The sequence below is a fragment of the Gymnogyps californianus genome, unplaced genomic scaffold (genome assembly GCF_018139145.2).
Source record: "Gymnogyps californianus isolate 813 unplaced genomic scaffold, ASM1813914v2 HiC_scaffold_69, whole genome shotgun sequence".
Taxonomy (NCBI): Eukaryota; Metazoa; Chordata; class Aves; order Accipitriformes; family Cathartidae; genus Gymnogyps; species Gymnogyps californianus.
Genome location: NW_026114462.1, coordinates 204,317 through 231,746, shown reverse-complemented (window position 1 = coordinate 231,746; position 27,430 = coordinate 204,317). Strand labels below are relative to the sequence as shown.

The window sequence follows — 27,430 nt, the reverse complement described above, 5'->3', positions numbered from 1 at the left end:
AAGAGAGTTAACTCTGTCCCAGCCGAAACCAGGACAGCGTGAATCAGTAACCAACTTGATTTGCTCCTTAGCATTTGTATTTCAAGCACTTAAGCTAACCTTAATGCAGAAAGGGGGTTATAGTGCCATTAGTGTGATAGTAAAGTATGTCACTTCCTCAATAAAAATGCTATTCAGTATTATTTTAAGCTACTTCTATAGTTTTACAAGGTGTTGCTTCCTAATACGTACATTTCACCCCTACTCCCCACAAAAAAAATTCCTCCTACTAATGCTGTGCACCCAGTGGTAGCCTTCAGTGGTGGAGGCAGATCTGCCAGCCTCTTATTCACATTTTCTGACCTTGCTGAAATAGATTTTGACAACACAGTAAGCAAATACTGTTGCCCTGGTTATGTTAGCTCTCTCAGTGTTGAGCAGGTTATAGAGATGCACCCAGCACATCCACTGAGTTTTAAAGGAATGATTTTCCAAGTCAAAAATAGAAGATGCTAACACATCTGTATGTTGATCTATTTCCTAAGCATCTTCTCAAAATGATACAGAGAGAAATTCTGTTTTCAATCCTTTTTTTCAGAGGTAAGTAACACCTACCCCTCCTAGTAAATTCAGGTGCATTCAGCTGACTCCAAAGAGTCAGGCCAACAGCTTTCTAAGCATGCTTTCCATGAAGACTGCTTTTTTAGAAATAGCGATCCACACTGGAGACTCTGAAGTAGAAGATCAAAACACAATAACCTTGAAGAAAAATAGGAAGATCATGTTTCAGTTTCTGAGGACTCAGCTCAGAGTCAATATATTTTGCTTGATTTGTCTGGTCTCTTGGATACATCTTGGGAACAACTGATTGAGCAAATTGCAGACAGCACAAAAAGTTAATACCTTTACAGTTAGCAATCAGATGCGACTGGTTTTTTTTTAAGAAAAAAAGATGGTGGCATATTTAAAGATTTATTTCTGTTTAGATTAAGTGCTCTTTGATTTTTAACCTTTTCAGCAAATGAGTGTTCATTTGTAATTCGAACAACAGAACAAAGCCAACATGGGTCTTTGTTTGCGTGGGATCTTTAAGGTAAAATACCTCAGCTTCTGTACTCACTATATAATAGCATGACAGATCCAGAGAGAGAGACAAGCTCCTTTGACATGTGCAAGGCTTTGTATGCATGAGTCATGCAGGGCAGTGGGCATCACTGTTAAAAATCAGGTTAGAAACACAAGCTTTAAAAAAAAAAAAAAAAGATGGCAAACTATAGCTTGGATTACAGAAGGCATTCAAGGAACAGCATCTTTAAAAACTCACTAGTTAAAAAAACTTGAGGGAAAAAAAGGACAAAAAGCCTGCTGGCTTTTGTGGATCCCCTTTCATCATATAGACATTTCCCATGGATGAGTCATGCCAGTTTAATCAGCTCCCACATACTAAATCCCTCTCTGTGTTGTGTTTGCTTATTACTTTGCATGAATAAGCCCCTCAGCAATATTGCTGGCTAAATATACCTCCCTCACTGGCTGGTTTGTTTTCATGTGGCCGCACAAAGAACTGTCCTGGCACAACTGAGGGAACAACACAGAGGTGGAAATAAACAATCAAATGCAGGAGCTCCTGAACATCTCCCTAAAGAACTCTGCTGGTGAGATGTGTGTTCATAGAAAGGTAACACAAGGCAATCACCTTTGCCTAGGCACAGAAGGGAACTTGAGTGCTTAATTCAAAGCTTAGCATTCTGTTACAGTCAGGTTCCCTGAAATTCGGCATGGCAGAAGACAAGTCCTGCTGTAGTTGAGGTCCCAGAGCATGCAGGTGTTCAGAGACTCAGTTGAACAAGACAGAGATTGCTCTTGCAGGATGTTTTAACGCTGGTAAGTTCACCATGCTGTACCAAGCCCAAACAGTAGCTCTGCCAACTTCTGTTTCTGGGCACTGAATCAGGTCTGTTTTTCTCAAACTGGGAGGTTGCAACAGGGTTCAGAGCAAGTTGTAAAGCGGCAAAGGTCAGCAGCAACTCAGTTCCTGCTAATTATCCTTATCTACTACAAGCAAATTCATCAATTCAGGAATGGGTGCAAACATTCGCAAAATGGAACTAGAACCTGTTGTCACTCCACCCTGAAGGAAGGCAGCTACCACTAACTTAGGGGGCTGCACAGAGACAGAGGAGCTAAGAGGGCTATATTTCTGAAAGGTCTGGGAAGTGTCATGTCAGTTAAAAACATCTGTTGTATGTGTTTCCATGAAATTGCCTCTCTTGCATTTGCTGATAAATAATGTCTGCTCCTGGAAAAAACTGTTGTTAAGTGGAGCTCACTCTCACAGAATAAGTACTGCTTGTATAAACCATGAATGATGATATATAATAGTAGTATAATCCCCCTGATATCAGTCATTACCACAGTTAAACTGTTAGCCTATTAACTATCCTCAGCATTGCCTTAGAGCTCTTAACTGCTGGCTAAAACTGATTTTCATGGGGTTTATACTTACATAAGGACCAGAGAGGGTCTAAATTAAGCTATGGAGTGTTTGTTACCAGGCAGACCAAAAAGTAACCATTTAAGTTCTCCATAACATATTTGCTCCCCATCTTAAAGACCCCTATTCGTGATGCTCTCAGAGTACATACAAAGTCAATAACTTTGCAAACAAGTATTTTCCACAAGTCATACAAAAATAGAAATAAAATAACTTCCTAATTATTTCTTTTTTGAAGCTCCAAACAGATTTAATTAAAATAAGCAAAAAAGTTGGTCTCTACTTAGCGCTTCCATTATATAAACAACTAAGAATAGAAACTGAAGCTGTAACAGAACAAGATGAACATTTAATGTTCTTGCAGTGAACTGAATCCCTTCAAACTATTTGCTCAGAAGCCCAGCATTATCTAATATTTCTTGAAACCCAAATTCGTCATTTATGCTTTTTGATGAAAAATTAGACACAGCCAACATTACTGCTTTTATTACAAAATGTAAATAAATTAAAAAATTGTAAATCTGAGTGTACAATTTCATTTAAAAATGAAGTCTAGCTGACAGTCCTCTATGAGCTGGTATCAGATGTGGCTAAGGAAATGGATGAAGAAGATGAAGAAGAAGATTGAGAATATTCATTATTTATTATTGATGCTTTTCCTTCATATTTTGGAGGTGATTCAGAGGAGAGATATAGCATCAGTAAAATATCTGAAGGTGAGCTGCTTCCAGAAATTGTATATATGATTTCATAATCTCTAACAGAAACTGTTCTTTCATCATCTGCAAGCTGTGCTCTATAAAACACAAACCTACATATTAGAATAATTATCTATACTGAGTGAAATTCCAGTTGACTTACACAAACATACATGTATGCACACACTCCCTGAAATCCCTGAAGCAAAGAACTTGCATAAGCATTAGGATTTCATACCATGGGCTACATTATGACTCTGTCGTGGTTTAACCCCAGTCAGCAACTAAGCACCACGCAGCCACCTCCCCCTTCCCCCTCCCAGTGGGGTGGGGAGGAGGAAAGGAAAAAAAAAAGTAAAACTCGTGGGTTGAGATAAGACCAGTTTAATAACTAAAGTAAAATATAATACTAACAATAGTAATAATGAAATATAATAATAATAATAGTAATGAAAAGGAATGCAACAAAAAAAAGGAAGGGGGGGGAGGAAAAAAACAGTGATGCACAATGCAATTGCTCACCACCCGCTGACCGATGCCCAGTTAGTTCGCGAGCCGCGATCCATGCCTCCCGGCCAACTCCCCCCTGTTTATATACTGGGCATGACGTTCCATGGTATGGAATACCCCTTTGGCTAGTTCGGGTCAGCTGCCCTGGCTATGCTCCCTCCCAGCTTCTTGCACACCTGCTTGCTAGCAGAGCATGGGAGACTGAAAAGTCCTTGGCTTAAGATAAGCGCTACTTAGCAACAACTAAAACATCAGAGTGTTATCAACATCATTCTCACACTAAATCCAAAACACAGCACTGTACCAGCTACTAAAAAGAGAGTTAACTCTGTCCAAGCCAAAACCAGGACAATATCCACCCCTTATTCTATAGCATTTACGTTATGCCCAGATCCCACACTTTCTGATACATTTCCAATTAATCACCATCACTTTTCCTGTCTTTTAATATATACACACAGATATCATTCCCGCGGTCTATGGGCCATCTCTATCAAATGTCTGTTGAGTTCATTCAGTCCATGACTTTGGGCTCCATCTGTCGTAACAGTCTGTCTGGGCAGGAGGCATGATGCAAAGTCCGCTCAGTCGGCAGAACAGGATTGGGCTTTGGTGTGATGTGGCAGGCAGGTGACATTGGGCGCAGCAGGAGGATGGTGTGTGGTGTCGGATTGTTGCATGCTGAAGTCAGTCCTGGTTCCATCACTACTGCACTTCGCTCAGTTTTGTCAAAGTTCATTCTTCATTAATCTAAGTAATTCTTACTGTAATACCATTAATATAGCATATAACAATTAAAATAATGATGACATACAGTGGCAGGGTTATATAGCAATTAACATCATACAATTTAATCTATTGGCTATTCTCACCTAAAATCAAATCCCCTTAAGGCACACATCGGACTTCCCCATCCTTCCGCATCACCCACCAAGTGCACCCAGGTCCTTGAGCAAAAGCAATCCCACGAATGGGTTTGCCTTTGCCTGAGGCAGGAGTAACCCAAACTGTTTTCCCTAGCATATTTTTTATGTGCACTACAGGAACTTTATCCCCTTCTACAGTACGTAAAAGTTCTGATTGGGCAGGGCCAGCCCGATTGGCAGATCCTCTAGTGTTGACTAACCAGGTGGCCTTTGCTAGATGTGTATCCCAATGTTTGAAAGTCCCACCACCCATTGCTCTCAATGTAGTCTTTAACAATCCATTGTATCGCTTGATTTTCCCAGAGATTTGCATAAAACTCCATCAGATAATGCAAAACAACACCATCAACAAAACTATGGAAGTGACAATAAAAAGAAAGCAAACAGCTTTATGAATCCAATCTAAGAACATCTGGCAGAGAAAGGGAGGAGGTTCATCTGAACATACTATTCTGGTTTAAGCCCTTTTCCAATGACAATGACTTCAGAGAATTTCTGGTTTCATATCATCTCCAAATGGGCATTTTCCATGAAGCTGAAATTGCTCCTATTGAAAAAGAACCCAAAGAACAAAAGATCAGAAAATCCATGCTGCATCCCACCACTTACATTCCTTTGGTCAAGGATAGTGGTAAATGATATGAAAAGAACTGACAAATGTATTTCTCGCAAATAACGTCATTCTCTGAATTTATAAACTGGACTCTGTATGGACAGCTTCCACTGAGGAAAACATACTATATTTGTACTAATTTCTGCTGAATGAAACTATGTTTAGGATTTGTTGTCTTTTTTAAGATTGCATTTTGAAAAGTATGCAAGCAATGCTTTGATAACTAAGGCTAATTATTCCTAATGTATAGTCAGCTATGCCAGCCAACTAGTCTCTTGCTGATAAAGCCTGTTTTGATCATGACAATAACATTAAAAGTGCCTGTTAGTGGTTTAAGTTGCATCCAACAGCTCATTGTCAGTGATATAGCTTTACCACAACTCTTGTTTGCTCATTTGTGGCTGCTATAATTCTCCAACAATGCTTCCCCAGCACACACTTCCTGTCACCAAGTTACTACAATGCAATTGCTCACCACTCGCCGACCAATGCCCAGTCAGTTCCCGAGCAGCGATCCGCCCCTCCCGGCCAACTCCCCCAGTTTATATACTGGGCATGATGTCATATGGTATGGAATATCCCTTTGGCCAGTTTGGGTCAGCTGTCCTGGCTGTGTCCCCTCCCAGCTTCTTGTGCCCCTCCAGCCTTCTTGCTGGCTGGGCATGAGAAGCTGAAAAATCCTTGACTTAGTATAAACACTACTCAGCAACAACTAAAACATCAGTGTGTTATCAACATTATTCTCATCCTAAATCCAAAACACAGCACTATACCAGCTACTAGGAAGAAAATTAACTCTATCCCAGCCGAAACCAGGACACCAGCTCATGAGCAACACTCATAACTGTCTGTTATACAAGAAGAATGACAGATAATTGACCTTATGATTATGCAGGACAGGGGAGGGTTCAGGACAAAGTCCTGAGAAGTTCTAGATAGTCCTGAATTTAGGGCAATGTCAGACTTTCTGACCATGATGATCAATGGAATATATGCAAAAATAGCTTGCCTTTTTTTGAACCATCTTTCAAGAACATATAGTAGGACATTGACTATATGAAATTACTTTGATCAACACCCAATATGCTATTGGGTGAAACAAAGTGAGTCATAGGAGTTTAGAAAAGTTTTGGGCAGAAAGGGTATGTGTGCTGTAACCAGCTGAAACAAGAGGAAGAGACCAGAGGGGCAAAATAGAAGACAAGAGTTCAACTCAACTCTGACCGGGCCATCTGGAGAACTCTTTCTATCTTTTAAAAATTGTCTTCTCAGCTTCAATGAGCATGAATGATCACAGTCTTATTGCTGTATTTTAGCCAAAGATAGCATCTCTCAACAGCATAAACCCATCTTCTGCAAGATTTTTAGGCAACTCACTTTTGGTGGGAAATGGGTATCCAGGTACCTTTGTACCAGATGGCCTCCCAGTACAGTTCAGGAGTATTGGTTCACTTTTAATACCAAGAGAGGAGTGCTGCTTGCTGAATCTCTCATTATCAGCTTAGTGCAACCCAGTAACTCTTCACTGCAGTATTTCCCAACCAGGCACTGCTCCACACTAAATCCATTTAAAGTTGAGACTAACAAGGCCACACTCCAGAGAAGTATTTGCCTGTTTCAATACACAGTGTGATCAGCATCTTTCTGTGTTATTTCAAGAAACATGGCAATATGTCAAAAGATCAAAAACTGTTCACACTGCACTTGATATATTCAGACACCATACCAGTGGCAAGGTATAAAAATGAAAGCTAAGTACAATTTTACCAAGACGGTGAGATTTATTGTAGGTTACACTTAGAGACACTTTTTACCTGCAGTAGATTTACTGTCCCTGTTTGCTCTTCCTGTTCTAAACAGTTTTGCTGTCGTGGTTTAACCCCAGTCAGCAACTAAGCACCACACAGCCGCTTCCCCCTTCCCCCTCCCAGTGGGGTGAGGAGGAGGAAAGCAAAGGAAAAAAAAAGTAAAACTCGTGGGTTGAGATAAGAACAGTTTAATAACTAAAGTAAAATATAATACTAACAATAGTAATAATGAAATATAATAATAATAATAGTAATGAAAAGGAATATAACAAAAAAAAGGAAGGGGGGGAGGAAAAAAACAAACAAACAAACAAACAAACAAACCCCCACCAGTGATGCACAATGCAATTGCTCACCACCCGCTGACTGATGCCCAGTTAGTTCCCGAGCCGCGATCCACGCCGCCCGGCCAACTCCCCCCTGTTTATATACTGGGCATGATGTTCCATGGTATGGAATACCCCTTTGGCTAGTTCAGGTCAGCTGTCCTGGCTATGCTCCCTCCCAGCTTCTTGCACACCTGCTTGCTGGCAGAGCATGGGAGACTGAAAAGTCCTTGGCTTAAGATAAGCACTACTTAGCAACAACTAAAACATCAGAGTGTTATCAACATCATTCTCACACTAAATCCAAAACACAGCACTGTACCAGCTACTAAAAAGAAAATTAACTCTGTCCCCGCCGAAACCAGGACAATATCCACCCCTTATTCTATAGCATTTACGTTATGCCCAGATCCCACACTTTCTGATACTTTTCCAATTAATCACCATCACCTTTCCTGTCTTTTAATATATACGTATAGATATCATTCCCGCGGTCTATGGGCCATCTCTATCAAATGTCTGTTGAGTTCATTCAGTCCATGACTTTGGGCTCCATCTGTCGTAACAGTCTGTCTGGGCAGGAGGCATGATGCAAAGTCCGCTCAGTCGGCAGAACAGGATTGGGCTTTGGTGTGATGTGGCAGGCAGGTGACATTGGGCGCAGCAGGAGGATGGTGTGTGGTATCGGATTGTTGCATGCTGAAGTCAGTCCTGGTTCCATCACTACTGCACTTCGCTCAGTTTTGTCAAAGTTCATTCTTCATTAATCTAAGTAATTCTTACTGTAATACCATCAATATAGCACATAACAATTATAATAATGATGACATACAGTGGCAGGGTTATATAGCAATTAATAGCATACAATTTAATCTATTGGCTGTTCTCACCTAAAATCAAATCCCCTTGAGGCACACATCAGACTTCCCTGTCCTTCTGCATCACCCACCAAGTGCACCCAGGTCCTTGAGCAAAAGCAATCCCACGAATGGGTTTGCCTTTGCCTGAGGCAGGAGTAACCCAGACTGTCTTCCCTAGCATATTTTTTATGTGCACTGCAGGGACTTTATCCCCTTCTACAGTACGTAAAAGTTCTGATTGGGCAGGGCCAGCTCGATTGGCAGATCCTCTAGTGTTGACTAACCAGGTGGCCTTTGCTAGATGTGTATCCCAATGTTTGAAAGTCCCACCACCCATTGCTCTCAATGTAGTCTTTAACAGTCCATTGTATCGCTCGATTTTCCCAGAGGCTGGTGCATGATAGGGGATGTGATACACCCACTCAATGCCATGCTCTTTAGCCCAGGTGTCTATGAGATTGTTCCGGAAATGAGTCCCGTTGTCTGACTCAATTCTTTCTGGGGTACCGTGTCGCCATAAGATTTGCTTCTCAAGGCCCAGGATAGTGTTCCGGGCAGTGGCATGGGGCACGGGATATGTTTCCAGCCAGCCAGTGGTTGCTTCCACCATTGTAAGCACATGGCGCTTGCCTTGACGGGTTTGTGGGAGTGTGATATAGTCAATCTGGCAGGCCTCTCCATATTGGTATTTCAGCCATCGTCCTCCATACTACAGAGGCTTTAACCGCTTGGCTTGCTTGATTGCAGCACATGTTTCACATTCATGGATAACCTGTGCGATAGTGTCCATGGTCAGGTCCACCCCTCGATCACGAGCCCATCTATATGTTGCATCTCTTCCCTGATGACCTGAGGTGTCGTGGGCCCACCGAGCCATGAATAATTCACCCTTATGCTGCCAATCCAGATCTACCTGAGCTACTTCAATCCTAGCAGCCTTGTCTACCTGTTGATTGTTTTGATGTTCTTCAGTGGCCCGACTCTTAGGCACGTGGGCATCTACATGAAGTACTTTCACAACCAGGTTCTCTAGCCGGGCAGCAATATCTTGCCACAATGGGGCAGCCCAGATGGGTTTACCTCTGAGTTGCCAGTTACTCTGCTTCCATTGCTGCAACCACCCCCACAGAGCATTTGCCACCATCCATGAGTCAGTATAGAGATAAAGTGTTGGCCATTTTTCTCGTTCAGCAATGTCTAAAGCCAGCTGGATGGCTTTCACCTCTGCAAACTGACTCGATTCACCTTCTCCTTCTGCAGTTTCTGCAACTTGTCGCATAGGACTCCATACAGCCGCCTTCCACCTCCGATGCTTTCCCACAATGCGACAGGACCCATCAGTGAACAGGGCATATTGCCTCTCATTTTCTGGCAGTTTATTCTACAGTGGGGCCTCTTCAGCACGCATCACCTCCTCCTCTGGTGATATTCCAACATCTTTGCCTTCTGGCCAGTCCGTGATCACTTCCAGAATTCCTGGGTGACTAGGGTTTCCTATTCGACTTCATTGTGTGATCAGTGCAACCCACTTACTCCATGTAGCATCAGTTGCATGATGTGTAGAAGGGACCTTCCCTTTGAACATCCAGCCTAGCACATGCAGTCAGGGTGCCAACAGGAGCTGTGTTTCAGTACCAACCACTTCTGAGGCAGCTTGAACTCCTTCATATGCTGCTAATATCTCCTTTTCAGTTGGAGTATAGCGGGCCTCAGATCCTCGATATCCCCGACTCCAAAACCCTAGAGGTCGACCTCGGGTCTCCCCTGGTGCTTTCTGCCAGAGACTCCAGGTAGGGCCATTCTCCCCGGCTGCGGTGTAGAGCACATTTTGAACATCTGGTCCTGCCCGGACTGGCCCAAGGGCTACTGCATGAACTATCTCCCGTTTAATCTGTTCAAAGTCTTGTTGTTGCTCAGGGCCCCATTTAAAATCGTTCCTCTTCCGGGTCACTTGATAGAGAGGGCTTACAATCAGACTATAATTTGGAATAGGCATTCTCCAAAAACCTACAACACCTAAGAAAGCTTGCGTTTCCTGTTTACTAGTTGGTGGAGACATAGCTGCTATTTTGTTGGTCACATCCATTGGGATATGACGACATCCATCTTGCCATTTTATTCCTAAAAACTGAATCTCCTGTGCGGGTCCCTTCACCTTACTCTGTTTTATGGCAAAACCAGCTTTCAGAAGGATTTGGATTATTTTCTCCCCTTTCTCAAAAACTTCTTCTGCTGTCTTGCCCCATACGATGATGTCATCAAAGTATTGCGGGTGTTCTGGAGCTCCACCTTTTTCCAGTGCATTCTGGATTAGTCCATGGCAAATGGTGGGGCTGTGTTTCCACCCCTGGGGCAGTCGATTCCAGGTGTACTGGACACCCCTCCAAGTGAAAGCAAACTGTGGCCGGCACTCTGCTGCCAAAGGGATTGAGAAAAATGCATTAGCGATATCAATTGTGGCGTACCACTTGGCTGCTTTTGACTCCAGTTCATATTGAAGTTCTAGCATGTCTGGCACGGCAGCACTCAGCAGTGGTGTGACTTCATTCAGGCCACGATAGTCTCTGTTAGACTTTCGCACTGGCCATATGGGGCTGTTAAAGGGTGAGTGAGTCCTGCTGATCACTCCTTGGCTCTCCAGTCGACGAATCAGCGTATGGATGGGAATCAGGGAGTCTCGGTTAGTGCGATATTGCTGTCGCTGCACCCTTGTGGTAGCGATTGGCACCTGTTGTTCTTCGACCCTCAGCAACCCCACCACCGAAGGGTCCTCAGAGAGACCGGGCAAGGTGGACAACTGTTCAATTGCCTCCGTCTCCAAGGCAGCTATACCAAAGGCCCACCGATACCCCTTTGGGTCCTTGAAATACCCTCTCCTGAGATAATCTATGCCAAGGATGCATGGGGCCTCTGGGCCAGTCACAATGGGGTGTTTCTGCCACTCATTCCCAGTTAGGCTTACTTCAGCCTCCAATACAGTTAGCTGTTGAGATCCCCCTGTCACTCCAGAAATACAAATGGGTTCTACCGCTTTATAGCTTCATGGCATTAGAGTACACTGTGCACCGGTGTCTACTAGGGCTTTATACTCCTGTGGATCTGATGTGCCAGGCCATCGAATCCACACAGTCCAGTAAACCCGGTTGTCCCTCTCCTCTGCCTGGCTGGAGGCAGGGCCCCTCTAGTCCCAGTCGTAAGATTCTCCACTCACTCTTTGTAAAGATGGATTAGAATTCCTTCTCATAGGATCAGGAGTTAAGATCAGCCCTTCCACTCTGTCGGCCACACCGCTCACAGTGCTCACTGGAGCCTGAAGCAGCAATTTTCCTGGAAGAACCCTCATTTGTGATTGTTTTTCCTTGCAATTCACGTACCCATGCATCTAGGACCGAGGTAGGTTTTCTATCCCACTTCATCATATCCTCTCCGTGCTCACGCAGGTAAGACCACAGGGTACCCCATGAGGTGTACCTTCTCTCTCCTCTCTCTTGAGCAGAGGGACGCTTATTCCTAATAGCTGAGATATTGGTCCGTGCAGGTGGGAGGCAGAACTTATCCTCAAATCGCTGGAACTCTTGGGACAGTTTCTTGGCTAGTATGTCTGGCAGTTTCTCCACAGCCGCGACGAGGGAGGAAGTGAGACTTTCTTCGTATTGCCGAAGTCGGCGAGCCAATTCATCTACTGTTGGTCCCTCCTCGTCTTTCCAGTCCATTACTGCCAATGCATTGGCATACGACGATGGTGCGCTTCGTACAAACTTCTGCCACATGGGTCGTGCACATTGGACTTCATCTGGATCTGTGGGTAACCGCCCATCATCTGGGTCATAATAAACCATCTCCCGCACGGCTAATTCCCTCAGGTACTGGATACCTCTCTCCATGGTGGTCCACTTGCCTGGGTGACATACCACATCTTCCTTGAAGGGGTACCTTTCCCTCACGCCCGATAGAAGTCGCCTCCAGAGGCTGAGGGCTTGTGTTTTCTTTTCCAATCGCCTTGTCAATACCCCCTTCCCTAGAAAGGGATCCCAACTGCTTCGCTTCCTTACCCTCTAATTCCAAGCTACCGGCCCCGTTATCCCAGCATCAGAGCAGCCAGGTGATGATGTGCTCACCTGGACGATGGCTGAAGTCTTTTCGCATATCTCGCAGCTCACTCGGGGATAGGGATCGAGTGATTATCTCCGGTTCTGCCTCTTCCTCCTGTTCTCGTGATGACCCTGGTTCACCTTCATCCTTCGCTAAGCGAGCTGTCTTTTTTGAGTATTTCTTCTTCTGTACAGGGGCAACTGATACCGGCATGGGTTGGTTCTCTGGTTCAGCTGCAGTGCCCGTCACAGGCACTGCAGTAACCGTAGTACCTGTTGCTGGGGTCGGAGGGGCTGCAGTGCCTGTCACGGGGGTCAGAGTGGCTGCAGTGCCTGTTACGGGGGCTGAAGTGGCTGCAGCATCTGTTGCTGGGGTCGGAGTGGCTGCAGCATCTGTTGCTGAGGTCGGAGTGGCTGCAGTGCCTGTCACCGGGGCTGGAGGGGCTGCAGTGGCTGTCATCTTGTTGTCAGATCCAGAGACCTTCGCTTCCCCTTGAATAGTGTTAAACAGGGCTCAGTAGGCATGGGCCAGGCCCCAGCACATTGCAGTGATTTGTGTCTCCCTGGAATTGTCGGGGTGACAGCATACTTTTTCCAAATGTTCTACTAGTTTTTCAGGATTCTGCACTTGTTCAAGGGTGAAGTTCCAAAACACTGGAGGTGTCCACCATCCTAGGCATTTACCCATGCTACCCCACACACCCTGCCACTCATAACTCTGCAGCTTTGGGGCAGATCTCTGGGTGATCCTCTTAAATAGTTCTTTAACCCTAAACAAGACCTGAACCACATTCAGGAACAAGCTAGTTCCTAGCAATAGAACCATGTTAGTTTCAACATTCCAAGGATATTAAAAATTTTCAAAATTCTCAAACACTGCTGTAATTAGCCTGGAGGAGGAGGGGAAGGTGAAGGAAGGTGTCTCCCCCATAGATTGGCTCTCCGAGGAGAAAAGGTAAAGGGTGTAATTATTAACAGTTTCCGCTAGATAGCTCCCGAAGTACGGAGATAACGGCAATGCTGAGTACAAATACCGGATTAGTCCCACAACCGATAATTTTATCGTACCATAAACCAGTGTTACATAGTAAAGCAAAGCAAAAACCTTAATCCACCTCACCTTATGGGTGATAAGCAGCAGCACAGGGACTATATATGGCAAGCAAGGTGATACATAACACAACTCTAAGAATGAGCGCCACAACTCTAAGAGCCAATAAAACAACATTGTGAACAGTGACTACTAAACTAATACAATACAACAAATAACAAATTTGTTTTAACACGCTCTGGTCAGATCTGTTGTTATCTCAACCCTTTACGCCCCATGTTGGGCGCCAAAAAGGACTGTCGTGGTTTAACCCCAGTCAGCAACTAAGCACCACACAGCCAGTGGGGTGGGGAGGAGGAAAGGGAAAAAAAAAGTAAAACTCGTGGGTTGAGATAAGAACAGTTTAATAACTAAAGTAAAATATAATACTAACAATGGTAATAATGAAATATAATAATAATAATAATAGTAATGAAAAGGAATATAACAAAAAAAAGGAAGGGGGGGGGGGGGAAGGAAAAAAAAACAGTGATGCACAATGCAATTGCTCACCACCCGCTGACCGATGCCCAGTTAGTTCCCAAGCTGCGATCTGCGCCTCCCGGCCAACTCCCCCCTGTTTATATACTGGGCATGACGTTCCATGGTATGGAATACCCCTTTGGCTAGTTCAGGTCAGCTGCCCTGGCTATGCTCCCTCCCAGCTTCTTGCACACCTGCTTGCTGGCAGAGCATGGGAAACTGAAAAGTCCTTGGCTTAAGATAAGCGCTACTTAGCAACAACTAAAACATCGGAGTGTTATCAACATCATTCTCACACTAAATCCAAAACACAGCACTGTACCAGCTACTAAGAAGAGAGTTAACTCTGTCCCAGCCGAAACCAGGACAGACTCATATGAAAATTCTATTACTTCAGAGGGAAAGGGCAAACAAGTTCCCTTCTAACCTTTCACATCACCAGTCACAGCCTGGCTTATCGGTATTAGCTGCTTCTGGCAGGGCTATCTCACAATCTTATTAAATCTTCTTCCGATCCTTTGCTCCTAATGTATCTTCCTTTTTGCAGTCTATCACATCCATATTCTCCCCTTCTCTTATGAAAGACAGTTACTAGACTTAGAATTGCATTGCTAAAATCACAATCCTTAGCCGTTTGAGATCTTACATGAAAGGCGACTTGAAATTTTTATTAAGCTTTCCAGCAACCCATGACAGACATAAGGAGTAGCATTCCTGCTCAGAGCTGGAGAAACAGAAGCAACTGGACACAAACAGATTGCTAAGTTCACAGTGACAGTCAAGGAGAGCAGCCAAGTATTCACTGCCTTCCTCTGACCATCACAACTGGATCCCAATCAGTTGCACGCGCACAATTCTGGTACCCTGCTCATCTCACCCTGGAGCTGACTCTCAGCATATTGCTTCAGCTGCTTCCCAAGGAAACGGAAGAACCCCTCATTCCTCATGACTTGCTCCGAGGTGACTTGTGCCTTTGTGTGTACATCTGTACCCCCACCAATACTGCGTGAGAAGCAGGAATACAGAGCATAATCACCTCATCTTCAGCGTTGTTACTGGGGGTGGGAGGTGTGTGCAGGGGTGGGGGTGGGGGTGTGTGTTTAAAGGAGAGAGAAAAGACCATACTACAAGACAAATGCTGAAGCACTATGTAAGAGACTGCAGGGAAAAAAAGGAACCACTTCTGGGATCAGACCATGACTCAGCTTCTTACAAGCTCTCTCCTCCAGCACAGCCTCCACCACAGTACTTGGAGCAATGGACTGAAGAGGCAAGTCACATTTGCCTAGTAACCACCGACATATGAGATGGGTATTCCCTTCCAGCTTTGGGATCTTCAACCATGGCACTATGTTAGGAAGAACAAGGCCGCTGCTTCTCCTCCAAGAAAGGGCTAGGGAACCAATTTGCAGCAGCCAAGATGCCATAGCTGCTACCAAGTGCTGAGCCATGGGAGAGTATGATCAAGTGAGACACCCAGAGGTGGTATCAGCTCACAGGGTATGTGAGGACCCTGGGGAGCAGGAAAGGGTGATAGCTGGAGCACCCCCAGCCACAGAACACCAAAGCAGGAGGTCCAGGGTTTCTGCATCCAAGGTCAATGTGTTTTGTCCACTCCACTTCTAACCCACTAGAAATTACTCCCAAAAGCTGGGCTGCAAACTGCCTCTTTGGGTACATATGCTCATAGGACAGAGAAGTCCAGACAGGCAATCAACGATGATTGAGTTAATGGGGTCACACACAAAGTTCTGAGCATCAGAACTGGATGTTTGTGGGTTGAGGCAGTTGATCCAGCTGCAGGGGATTTTGTAGAACAGGTAAAAGAAGGAGGGGCCACCTGGTATGGGCACCACCAGCAGGGAGAGCCCACAGGAAGTCTGAGGAACTAGCTTTTTTGCCCCCCCCCCTTGCTTTTCCTTTTTCAGTGCAGGATGTGCTGCTGGCATTCTTTCACAGCCTTTGATAATGGACACGTTTTACCAAGCACATGGGCATGCAGTCCACATCTGAACTCAGGGACTGAAATTATAGGGTAGAGAAAACTTGTGGCCCTCAGTTTTGTGTATTGTACTTCTGCACACAGGTGGTACAAGAGGCACTCTGTCTCTCAGCTGTTTGTAAGGCTACAGCAGAATACAGCTTTCATATATGATCCCCTGTCTCTCCCAGTGATCCACTCCAGCCTGGTCTTCTAAATGTATTTAATCCAAAACGTTTTTTGAGGGTTCCCTTAGACCATACTTGAATTGGCTATTTCAGGGGTACCAGAGATCCAGGTTCACACCCAGGGTAAGTCATTCCTCCACACGCATCATCTATTTGCTTTATACATACATCTGGGACGTACATGCCAGAAGGGAGCACGGTGCACGCTGGAGTTGCAGCACAGACAGACTCACTGTGGTGCCTAACTCCAGGATGAGCAGCAGCTGGTAAGAAACACCTTCCAGATATGGACACCTTGACTCAGCCCAATAGGAAGACAGAGACTTTATGTAAATTCCTTCTTTCGGCAGCAGTTTATTTTCTCCCTTGCTTGCTCTGGGTGTCCTTCGATTGCAGTAGTATAACTCTGAGAGCTGATATATTTCACTTGCAATCTGAGAACAGGCAAAGACTTTTATACTTAACAAAATAAAATGTTTCTTCACACAGCAATTTGTGCCTGGTCATGAGAGCCATTGCCCTCTGGAAAGCACTTTTGCTTGATCAACCCCAACATCCTCTCATCCCCACATCTACCCTTATCACCCTGAACTGGCAGATGTGTAGGGAACTGAGTAATCAACAGATTCCCATCAGCTTTGTACAAAGACTACTCTCTCTGAAACAATTTAAGTGGAAAACCAGCAGACTGAATGAAATGTGTGTAGTTAGGGTTTATTAAGCATTGCATCCCTCAGCACAAGTCATCAACCTCAAGCTAGACCTCAGTCAGTGGGAACCAAACACTGTCTTCTTCCCTAGGTGATATGTACATGATCATTTTTTGTTTGGAAGCCAGCCCCATTGTAGAGCATGTAGCAACACAGTAGGAGAGTGTTGCACTAGTAGCAAGGAAGAGTGAGTAGTAGGTTGTGGGTGGGTTTTTTGGGGTTTTTTTGTTTTGGTTTGGGGGGGTTGGTTGGTTGGGTTTTTTTGATAGAGAGGTATTTTGTTTTTAAACATAAAACAGTGATTTTGAGAAGAGGCAGAAGGATAGTCTGGCTTGTGGTAATAGCAACAGAAGGAGGCATCTGCTGTCTCCAACAAAGATGGGGAGAAAACATTTGGAGGAGGGCACTAAGAAACGGAAGAGAGAATGAGGAGTTGTTAGCGAGAACAGAGTGCCTTTCACAGTGGGGCTGAGCCTCAAGAATCCACCAGGTATACTTCAAAGGATGACTAAAAGAAACCACAGACATGGCTGCACACAGCGTGGTAACCAGTAAGCACCATTGCTAACACAAGAATCCTCCTCCTGTGGCATTTAGGTCTTTGGGCAGGAAGAGGGTTCGTGCTTGCTTGCTTCAAAGGGAAGATACTAGAGTTTTGAAGTACCACCGACATCAGGCACACAGCTGGTCATGGAATGCACTGCCTCATGTGAACAGAGAAATCTGGAGTATAGTGGAAGGCCATTATAGCAATGGCCCAACAACTACTACGATTTGGACACAGCCAGGCAGACTGGGGCTCTTGCTGCAGTGATGGTGCTTAGGATGCTGCAGGTATAGTCTTGTAGACTAAAGTCATCCTAATGAAAAAGTCCCACACAACCTACTGACCCACAGATCAAAAACAAGCTCACATGGAACCTTCTAAAAGGTAAAGCCTACTCAATTCTGGATCATTAAGGGCCTGAAAATAAGTTGGGAGCTCTAGGCATGTGGCATCTAGCTCCTGGCCAGATCTAGTTCTGGCTCCTGGTACACGGCCCTTGCAGTAACCTCTTTTACTGTCAATTTAGCAGCCCACTGCTGGTATCCCACAGGGGGAAGATAACCCTGCAAGTTCTTGTGATGCAGACAGCTCTTCAGTCAGTCAGCAGCTCTTGCCCCGAGCTTGGTGGTGGCAGCATATGGCAAGTCAACTGTACTCACTGTATGGAAGAGTGGCTGCATGGGTAAGGTAAAACATCTTGAGATAAAATTAGCATTGCAACCTCCCTTTTAAGCTCTCTGGAGCCTCCTGCTCTTCTTCCACAGTATCAAGGTATCCTTTTATCTCGACACACTGCCACAGCAGGAACAGGCTAGACCAGCAAGGCAGGTCTCGCTTCCTCAAGGCAGGGAGATAAGGGTCACAGAGAGAACAGGACACACTCTAAAGTGGCGCTCCCAGTGTCACAGGGCCTGTGGATAGGTGTCACAAAGGGCTCACTACATTCGTTCTACAGAGGCTTCCTAAAATCTGGCAGTGTGGATATCATGCCACTGGGGCACTGCTGTCAGGGGCACCTTCTCTTGGACAGTCTGTGGAAGAAATCTAATCTAAGAATATTTAAATAAGGCCACTGATTTAAGGCCTTTTTTTCACTTCAGAAGTTCTTTTCAGTCACAATAGACTGGTAAGAATTTAACCCTCATGGAGGACACTGTGGTTTGTGATTTACCTTTTATACTAGGATATTTTAAGGCCAGTTAAAGTAAGGTATCTGAAGTAAGTCGAGTGATGCACTAGAAAACTTTGTAGTGCCTAATACAGAGAGAAAGTTAATTCACAGTGATTATTTAAAAATATGGTTTTGGATACCTTGAGAAACATCTCAGATTTCTAAAGACAGACAAGAAAAGAGTCTTACCCATTGCTGAAGACAGAGTGGTATGGCGGAGGGTTTTCACTTGTAGGCAAACCACTTGACATAAGATAATGTGTCACAGTTGGTGACAAAGGGTCAGCAAAATAAGGAGGTGGTGGAGGTGGGAATACCATTACAGCATCACCTAGGAAAAAAACCCACCAATTACTACCTCTGAAGAATTGAGTACTGCTGTTTATTCTAACTGTATCCTAGAATATTTCCTGTCTTTGGAATTACAGTATTTGTACTTGTCAACCTTTTAAGATAAAGTGCAATGATCCCACATACAGAACTGTTATATTCTGGGCTGCAAAAGTACATTGGAGGTACATTCAAAACCAAAATTACCCCAAAATAAAGATGCAGCATATTCATAAATGGAAGATTTCATTTAGAAAATACAGCGGGGGGGTAACATTCCATCTAGCTAAGAGACACAAACCTCTTCACTGTTGGCTGTCTTCAGAAACTTGAAGTGCAGAGCACACAGTTACTGTTGGCTCACTTTAAGGGTAGGCAAGTATTTACTTTTCCTCACATATTTAAAATAGGGGTTTTTTTAAGTTTATCCACATCTATTTCAGTGCTATAACAAAAGTATTCAAGTCATTAATGGTTCTGATTACTGATTCATGTTGATTTTGAGTGCCTTGACAGTTTCCCTACCAAATTACTCACAGCTGAAGGCACACCACTAACATTAGTACCACAAAGCTATTGATACATAATTCACTATGAAGTGTACTATGTAGCATATCTGCCAATTTCAATTTTGTGCTTGAGGAGGTTGGGGGTTTTTTGTTTGGGTTTTTTTTTTTTAAATGAAAGTTCATATCAGTTACTGAGCTTGCATAATTTATATAAACGTTCACTGCTGCCTGGCACTTTTTTTCCTTTGTAACTTGTGTGCAGGGACAGGTCAGGGAGCATCAGAAATGTTGAGTGAGGCAGGGGTGTTATCTAGCTGAGTCACCACTGCGCCAGAATGTTATTATGCCAACCAGGCCTCATCCTTCAGCCTTTCAGTTTTATTCTTCCTGACAGAAGTATAAAAGGAATCCACTAATTTTGTTTTCTTGCCTTTAAAGACAATCTGAATTCCTTTCTATGCCCCTTTGATTTATCCTGGTCACTGGAAAACTGACATTAAACCCTCACCTTTACTGAGGATCACCAGGTTACAGGTCTGTACATTGGTTTGACAGGCAGAAGGGTGAGAGTTGTGCATAATGAACTTCTTGACTTTCATCTGACTGGTCTTGCAATACTATGTTTGACTTGTTAATCCTTTCTGAGAGCTAGAAAGTTATCAGAATAACCTATACATAGAATGTATTCATGGGGTATTAAGAGCAGTGCTATATGCAGGGGAGCATTCCCTGCTAGTATCCCACATTTACTCAAATATTATGCAATTAACAGAAGCATCTTGCAATTACATCTCTGACTGATGGAAGATGTGGCCATTATTCAAGGAAATACAGTACACTGCTTATGAATCAGATTCTCCTGTTTAAGGGGTCAGTGCTGAAGGCTAAAATAAATCTTAAAGGTAGTCATAGAAGTCATTAGACCTGTGATTTGCAGTGTTAGCTACACCCTCTGGGAAAAAAAGTGGGATTGGACTCATTTCTGCCAGATTATGTGGCTACTTTTGCCCAGACAATCAGATTATTTTTTTTTTAATGCCAAAGGAGAGGTTTTCTCCTTGAGAGAAAGATAACTGAACTGACCATATAGAAAACATACAAGACAAAGCAACTTTTTTCTGTTTTGGCTGGTTTGACATGTCAGAAATGACATGTTTAGAGCCCAAATGAGCAATACTCAGAGCTAAATCATTAGTGGGGAAAAAAACCACAACAAACCAACAAAAAACCAAACAACTAACTCTCAAATTTAAAGTTCACACATTATTTACCTACTTACTGTAACTTGAAAAAGATTCAGGGCTCTGAGGATGTTCTTAATTTTCACAAGATTCTTGGCTGAGATTTAAGTTTTGTTTCTTTTTAACATGAGATATGTCATGGTTTAACTCCAGCCAGCAACTAAGCACCACGCAGCCACTCGCTCACTCCCCCACCACCCCTGGGATGGGGGAGAGAATCAGGAAAAAAAAAAACCTCGTGAGTTGAGATAAAGACAGTTTAATAGGACAGAAAGGAATGAAAAACAATGATAATGATATGACAATAATAATACTAGAAGAATTAGAATATACAAAACAAGTGATGCACAATGTAATTGCTCACCACTCGCCAACCGATGCCCAGCTAGTTCCTGAGCAGCGATCTGCCCCTCCCAGCCAACTCCCCCAGTTTATATACTGGGCATGATGTCATATGGTATGGAATATCCCTTTGGCCAGTTTGGGTCAGCTGTCCTGGCTGTGTCCCCTCCCAGCTTCTTGTGCCCCTCCAGCCTTCTTGCTGGCTGGGCAGGAGAAGCTGAAAAATCCTTGACTTAGTATAAACACTACTTAGCAACAACTGAAAACATCAGTGTGTTATCATCAACATTATTTTCCTACTAAATCCAAAACACAGCACTATACCAGCTACTAGGAAGAAAATTAACTCTATCCCAGCTGAAACCAGGATAGATATCATAAAGAAACACGACCCAGTGAGCACAATTAAAGGCCTCATGATTTGAAGCAACAGGAATCCACAGCTCTGGAGGTCCACATCAGAATTGCCGGTGTGGTTGAGCTGTATACTGCACCAGCCGGGGCTGCAGCCAGGAACCCAAATGCCCAGGATGATAATTAGCATTCCACTAGTTAAAAACAGGAATCCAAAGATGAGAAACTGGGCAAACTGACAGCTCCCTCAACAAAAAACAAGGCTGTACAATCGTAAAATGAGCAGGTGTATTTGGTTTGTATAGAACCTGGCCCTTGATTGTGCCAATAAAACACAAACCAGTCCAGTTACAGCCAGCACAGGCCCAGCAGCTTTAAGGACCCTGTTACAGTCACTGAAGGGTCCAGATGGATACCACTGGAGAATAAAGACTGAAAGCAGGAATCCAGTGCAGAGCAATACAGCTCCAAAAACAAAAAAAACAAAAACAAAACAAAAAAGTTTTCCATGCTGTCCATTATTTCCTTCACATCCTGGTGCAGGAACAGCCACTGGATACATTACAATAGAATCTCCTCAAGCAGATGAAGTTTGCTTTTTTTTTTTTCCTGTTAGCATTCAGTGGCAGAAAACTACAGTAGATCTGTGAACATGAAAATACACAAATCAAAAGAAGAAAAAAAAAAACAGTGGGACTAGCTAAATTATAATATTTACTCCTGCATTTGCTACTCAGCCTACTAGAATTGTATACTCTTGGTGTATTTTCTGTTTTGCAGTATCTCCATTATGGAATAAAGGGCCTAATCAAGTTTGTTGACATTGAATACAGACAAAAGGACAGAACTTGCTTTATAGTTAGACTGAAAACAACTGTAATTGCTGTTGCACAGCTAAATGAATCGTTTCTTTAGATATACAGTCTTACGATTAAGGGGACATTATTTTCAAAGGCTGAATCTTGGGAATAAGGACAGGCTAGCTTTCCCCTTAAAAACAGAAAGCTAGGGGAAATTTCTGTAGTGAATGGCAGGAAGTGACAGCTCTTGAGAGAAAGAGCAAATGAGTATTGATGACTACTGGACTTTTAACCAAGTAAATCTTCTAATACATACCTTTCAAAGCATATAAATCTTGCTTCTCCTTCCCAAGGCAACAGAGACTTTTCAGTTTCTCTCCCTAAATCAGCTTCCCATCCTATATAACCACAAGAGCAAGTACACAGAAGATTTTTGGTTCTGTTCTGAAAAGACAAAAAGAAAAGAAGAAAAAAGCCATACTAAAGACTTTGTACTTCAAGTCTCACTGATTCCATAGTCAGCGTTGGTAAGCATATTGCTCCCACGCTTACTTTCAACTTCCCCTTCTCCAGAATCCTTTGCCTGTGCTCCAAGAAAGCTTTAAAAAGAAATATAACAAAGGTGGCTCCCAGAAGGCTTCTAAGGCTATCAGCCCACAGATGTCTAGATTCAGAAGTAAGACAGAAGAAAACAGAAACTAGTGCTGAGGCCAGTAAATGCATATGGTAGTATGGATGACAAGTCTGCTGGATGTGGACAGACTGGGGCAGGGAAAAAGTCTGACTGAAAGTTAGGATAGAGTGCCATTCAGTGAACTCTAGAAAATTTTTATTTCTGCCATTACCCACAAGGAATTCTGTGCTGCTCTGACACTCTGGCCTACAGGGATCAGATGGATACCACGGTGACTAGCAACCACAAAGATCTGTGTCCAAGTGGCTACCATCCATCAAAAGCTAACCTGAAACCCAGGGGAATTTCAGACTATGGAAAATAACAAGTCTGGATGGACCATGAGAGAGCTGTCCCCTACCAAGGGTAGAAGGTACTTAAATGTGCCCATGTTGCAGTGTTTTAACACTGCCCTCTTCCCCTCACCAGCAGTCTCCCAGGACAGACTTCTTTGTCCATGACTTGGATATATCAGGTAGGATATATAGGGACTAGAGGAGTTTGTCACAGATGGAAGCAGGGAACTGGCTTAGTTACTGCTGTTTGTTACTTAACCTTCAGCCTCTACTGCCCTGCTACTAATTCAGATGACTAGAAGCTAAAATTCAAGTTAGATTGACGACTCCTTACATACGCCTCAACAACAGTTATTCCACAAGAAAACCAAAGTATTCTGTGATTTCTGGAAGCAAACTGTCGAACATGTGTCAGCCACAACAAGCTCCATGTCACTCCCCAGTAACTGCAGCACCCCACTGGGATGAAAACAAAACACAACCATAAAAACCACTAGTCACTCAAATACATAATTATCTGTATGCAATACAAGGCAATCTATCGAGTCACTTAGCCACTTGTAAGAGTAGGACCCCATTTAAAGAAACAGCTGAGCAGATAAACATCTAATAACTTCATCATTTGTGTTACTGCTGAACATCAAACTGGACCCCCAGCAGCATGCAGGTAAAAGGCACAGTAAGCATGAGACTTGACGGGCAAGGAAACAGGCTGCGCCACACAGCAAGGCAGCCACTGCAGGAAACAACAAAGTCTCCCAGCTGGCTATCTCAAATAGCAAAAGTAAGGGACCTGCCTTAATGCAGCCCATTACTCTGGTCAGTTAATTTGTAAACTATGTCTGTTAAGTATTTCTTCACTATTCTGAGTGCAGTCTATCTCTTTACTAAGATTGGTTTGAAAAAACTGCTAGCTGAGGCACCCTTGGTAGAATAGCCACAGACTCATTTTGGAAAAAAAAAAAAACAAAAAACAAACAGCTATACAGAGCACTAAAGATGGGACAGTATCTCAAGAAAAAGAAATTAAAGAAGTTCTGACAGATTTCAAACTGAAGACCTTTAGCCAAGCACATTTTCAATACCACATGAGTTTGAGTCAGTTTGAAGGCTCTCTTTCTGAGCAGAGAAAATGGATTAGGTTGGTCACTCCTCTTTCCTCAATTTCACTGGCCTTTCCTAAGTTAATAAACTTGTTTCTGATAACTGCATATGCTCCCTGATGTCTAGAAATTTTCACCATTTTCATAATTGATCTGATGTGGCTCAGAGTTACTGACAAATGCACAAAACTGAGTAAAGGGCCTCTGAAATACAAAAAACAACCAACCAGCAAAGCACAGTTTCAGACACAACTGTCTTGAGATATTTTTCTGTTGAGGCACATTAACCATTATAATAGCAATACACTATAATTAGAGAGAAGTCTGAATCCTTTCTTCACAGTTCCCTCTAGGGAAGAAAACATGGAAATAAGTACAAGTAAATTAGGACAAAAGGAAACAACGTGAAGGGAAAAAATATACGAGTGTTTAGCCCTTAAAAAGAAAAATCTAGAGAGATTTGTTCTCATTGCTCCAACACAGTGCCTACTTCTCTTCCACCAATTTTCTTGTTATGAGATTAAGTTAAAACACACATTAGAAATGAAGCATGCACTTACTTTCTTAATTCGCTTAGGCCACAAAAGAAGGAACATTCATAACACTCTGTTGTGGTTTTGAAGATGAAAGCCACAGATTTTATGCTGCAAAATCCAAGGGAGGACTAATTTTCATTTACACTACCACCAAATTTTAATAGTAAACCCAATGCAAGACTAAGCTTTATTTCTTGTGTTTCAAGAAAAAGTATTTTAAGAAAGAAGCCAGCCTTATATTGACTATGTGCTTGAAATACGTCCATTAGACCTGATATCTCCACATGCACATTGACATAAGGGAATTTTCCCTTCATATTCACCCCAAGTTTGAGAGCAGACATGAAAATACCAAGTATGAAACTGCTAGAACAAAATCCAGTAGTATGGAGGCAGTTAAGTATGAGGGAAAAAAGAATTGGAAACATGGCTTGTAAAGGAAGTCTGGTTATGAGCTTAACTTAAATGATATAGTGCTTTATCCTTTTGTAAGCCTGGCCCATGCCAGGTATATAGAACAGGAAATAATATCACAATTTCTTGTCATTTTTGTGTGTAAGACTTGTAATACAACTTTCACATTATGGACAACTGCAAGAATTTAAAAGATATACAAATTTTAATGATGAAACTGGGACTTTTTGCTTTCTATTTGAACCTTCAGAGCTATAAATTTACTCCCCCTTACCCGTATAAAATTTGATATCCTCATGCAGTCATATAGTTATAGACAGCAGTTATTTCAAAAACTACAATATCCTGTCAGTTGTAGTCCACAATAGCAACCCCATTAGAAGTCACAAGCCATCCCTTTCAAGAGTTTTCCATTTCAATGTTTTCACCCGTACTTCCAATTTTTGAACAACTGAAAAGTTGCCACTGCCATTCTGTGATTCCTCCCCCAGGTTTCAAATTAAACCATGATTCCTGATAGGACAAGCTACCTGGAGGGAAAAGACCTCTCAACTTCGTTCAGTTTAACTTTCATGTCAAAACACTAACGACTCTCCACTTCCTCCTCCTCTCACTCCCTATATCTAATATCATTCTCCATTCACGTTGGCCTCTGTACCCATTGCATTTTCTGTTCTTTATCATATCACAGGTTTCCCCTGGATTGCACTCTTAACTTGACACTCAGCAGAAGCATCCTTCCATGAGCACAGCTGGTTAAACTAAAGTAAATTGGAGTTTGCCACCTTCTTCCCCACTGTTGTGGTTTAACCCCAGCTGGCAACTAAGCACCACACAGATGCTCGCTCAATCCCCTCACAGTGGGATGGGGGAGAGAATCAGAAGAGTAAAAAGTGAGAAAACTCGTGGGTTGAGATAAAGACAGTTTAATAAGGAAAGCAAAAGATGCGCGCGCAAGCAAAGCAAAACAAGGAATTCATTCACTACTTCCCATCGGCAGGCAGATGTTCAGCCATCTCCAGGAAAGCAGGGCTCCATCATGCCTAACGGTGACTTGGGAAGACAAACGCCATCACTCCAAACGTCCTCCCCCTTCCTTCTTCTTCCCCCAGCTTTATGTGTTGGGCATGACATCATATGGTATGGAATATCCCTTTGGCCAGCTGGGGTCAGCTGTCCCAGCTGTGTCCCCTCCCAACTTCTTGTGTACCCCCAGCCTACTCGCTGGTGGGGCGAGGAGCAGAAAAGGCCTTGGCTCTGTGTAAGCACTGCTCAGCAATAACTAAAACATGGGTGTGTTATCAACACTGTTTCCAGCACAAATCCAAACCATAGCCCCATACTAGCTGCTATGAAGAAAATTAACTGTATCCCAGCCAAAACCAGCACACCCACACACCTCCTCCCCCCCCCATGTTTTTAATCACTTATATGAAGAGCTAGAGGGAAATGCCTGATAGGATGTACTTTCAGCTTTCTACTTTCAAGCAACATTAAGACTACAAGCACTAACAAGTTTTGAGATGCCAAATATATCCAATTTGCCCTCTTGTGTATGCAGTCTCCAATTAGCGCCTGACATTGCTCTCATCTCACGGAGCATACAACTCTGATATCCCAGGAGGAGGATTTCCAAAACTTATATGCTATGCAAAAAGATCCCTAAGCATGGAGCGGATGCCACAGAAAGAGACTCTGCCCATATGGGTTGACAAAATGATTGTATCTGCTCACAGTATAAGAAGGGTAACACTATGCTGTTATTTATAACTGTTGCAGGTGGGGCAGGAATAAATGCTCGGAGAAGTGCTGGAAAGCAGCTACAGTAGGAAGTTTTAGAAAACAGGATGAATCCTGCCAGTCTCCGGACACACATGCGCCAAGGATCCTTCTCACCACAAACTGGTGGTGTCAGGGATTCTGACCTGTGCCAGACACAACTATGCTCCTTAAAGAAGCTGCCAACTACTATTCCTGCAGGCTACAAGAGAAAAATGGCTAGAGTAAAAGCTGGTCTACAAATGTTCCCCACTCCCTTCGACAGGAAAGAGTCCTGACACTGATGCCATGGTTGGATGCGAGGACCCCAAAAGGGTGTCTGGCCACAGAGAGGGGCTTGCAAAGCACACTTTGGTAACCGATTGGTTGGGTGCCATGCAGAAAACTAGGACAGGATCCCAGATTCAGCGACAGGCTCTGAAGGGTCCCAGGTGGGTGGGATGCTTTTTACACAACACGCTGGCAGCACACAAAAGCTGGGGCAAAGCAGCTCTCATTTTCTGGAGTACCTGCAGGGAGACTGAGGAGAAGGTAGATGGAGGTGAGGCCCATGCACACAGTTAAAACCAGAGCTGACT

The 27,430-nt window shown here is 43.5% G+C and overlaps 1 pseudogene; it reads right to left on the bottom strand.

Moving 5' to 3' along the window:
• Window positions 1-3,040: 3,040 nt before the first annotated feature.
• Window positions 3,041-21,813, bottom strand: LOC127029097 (transmembrane protein 171-like; annotated as a pseudogene).
• Between the last annotated feature and the right edge of the window lie 5,617 nt (window positions 21,814-27,430).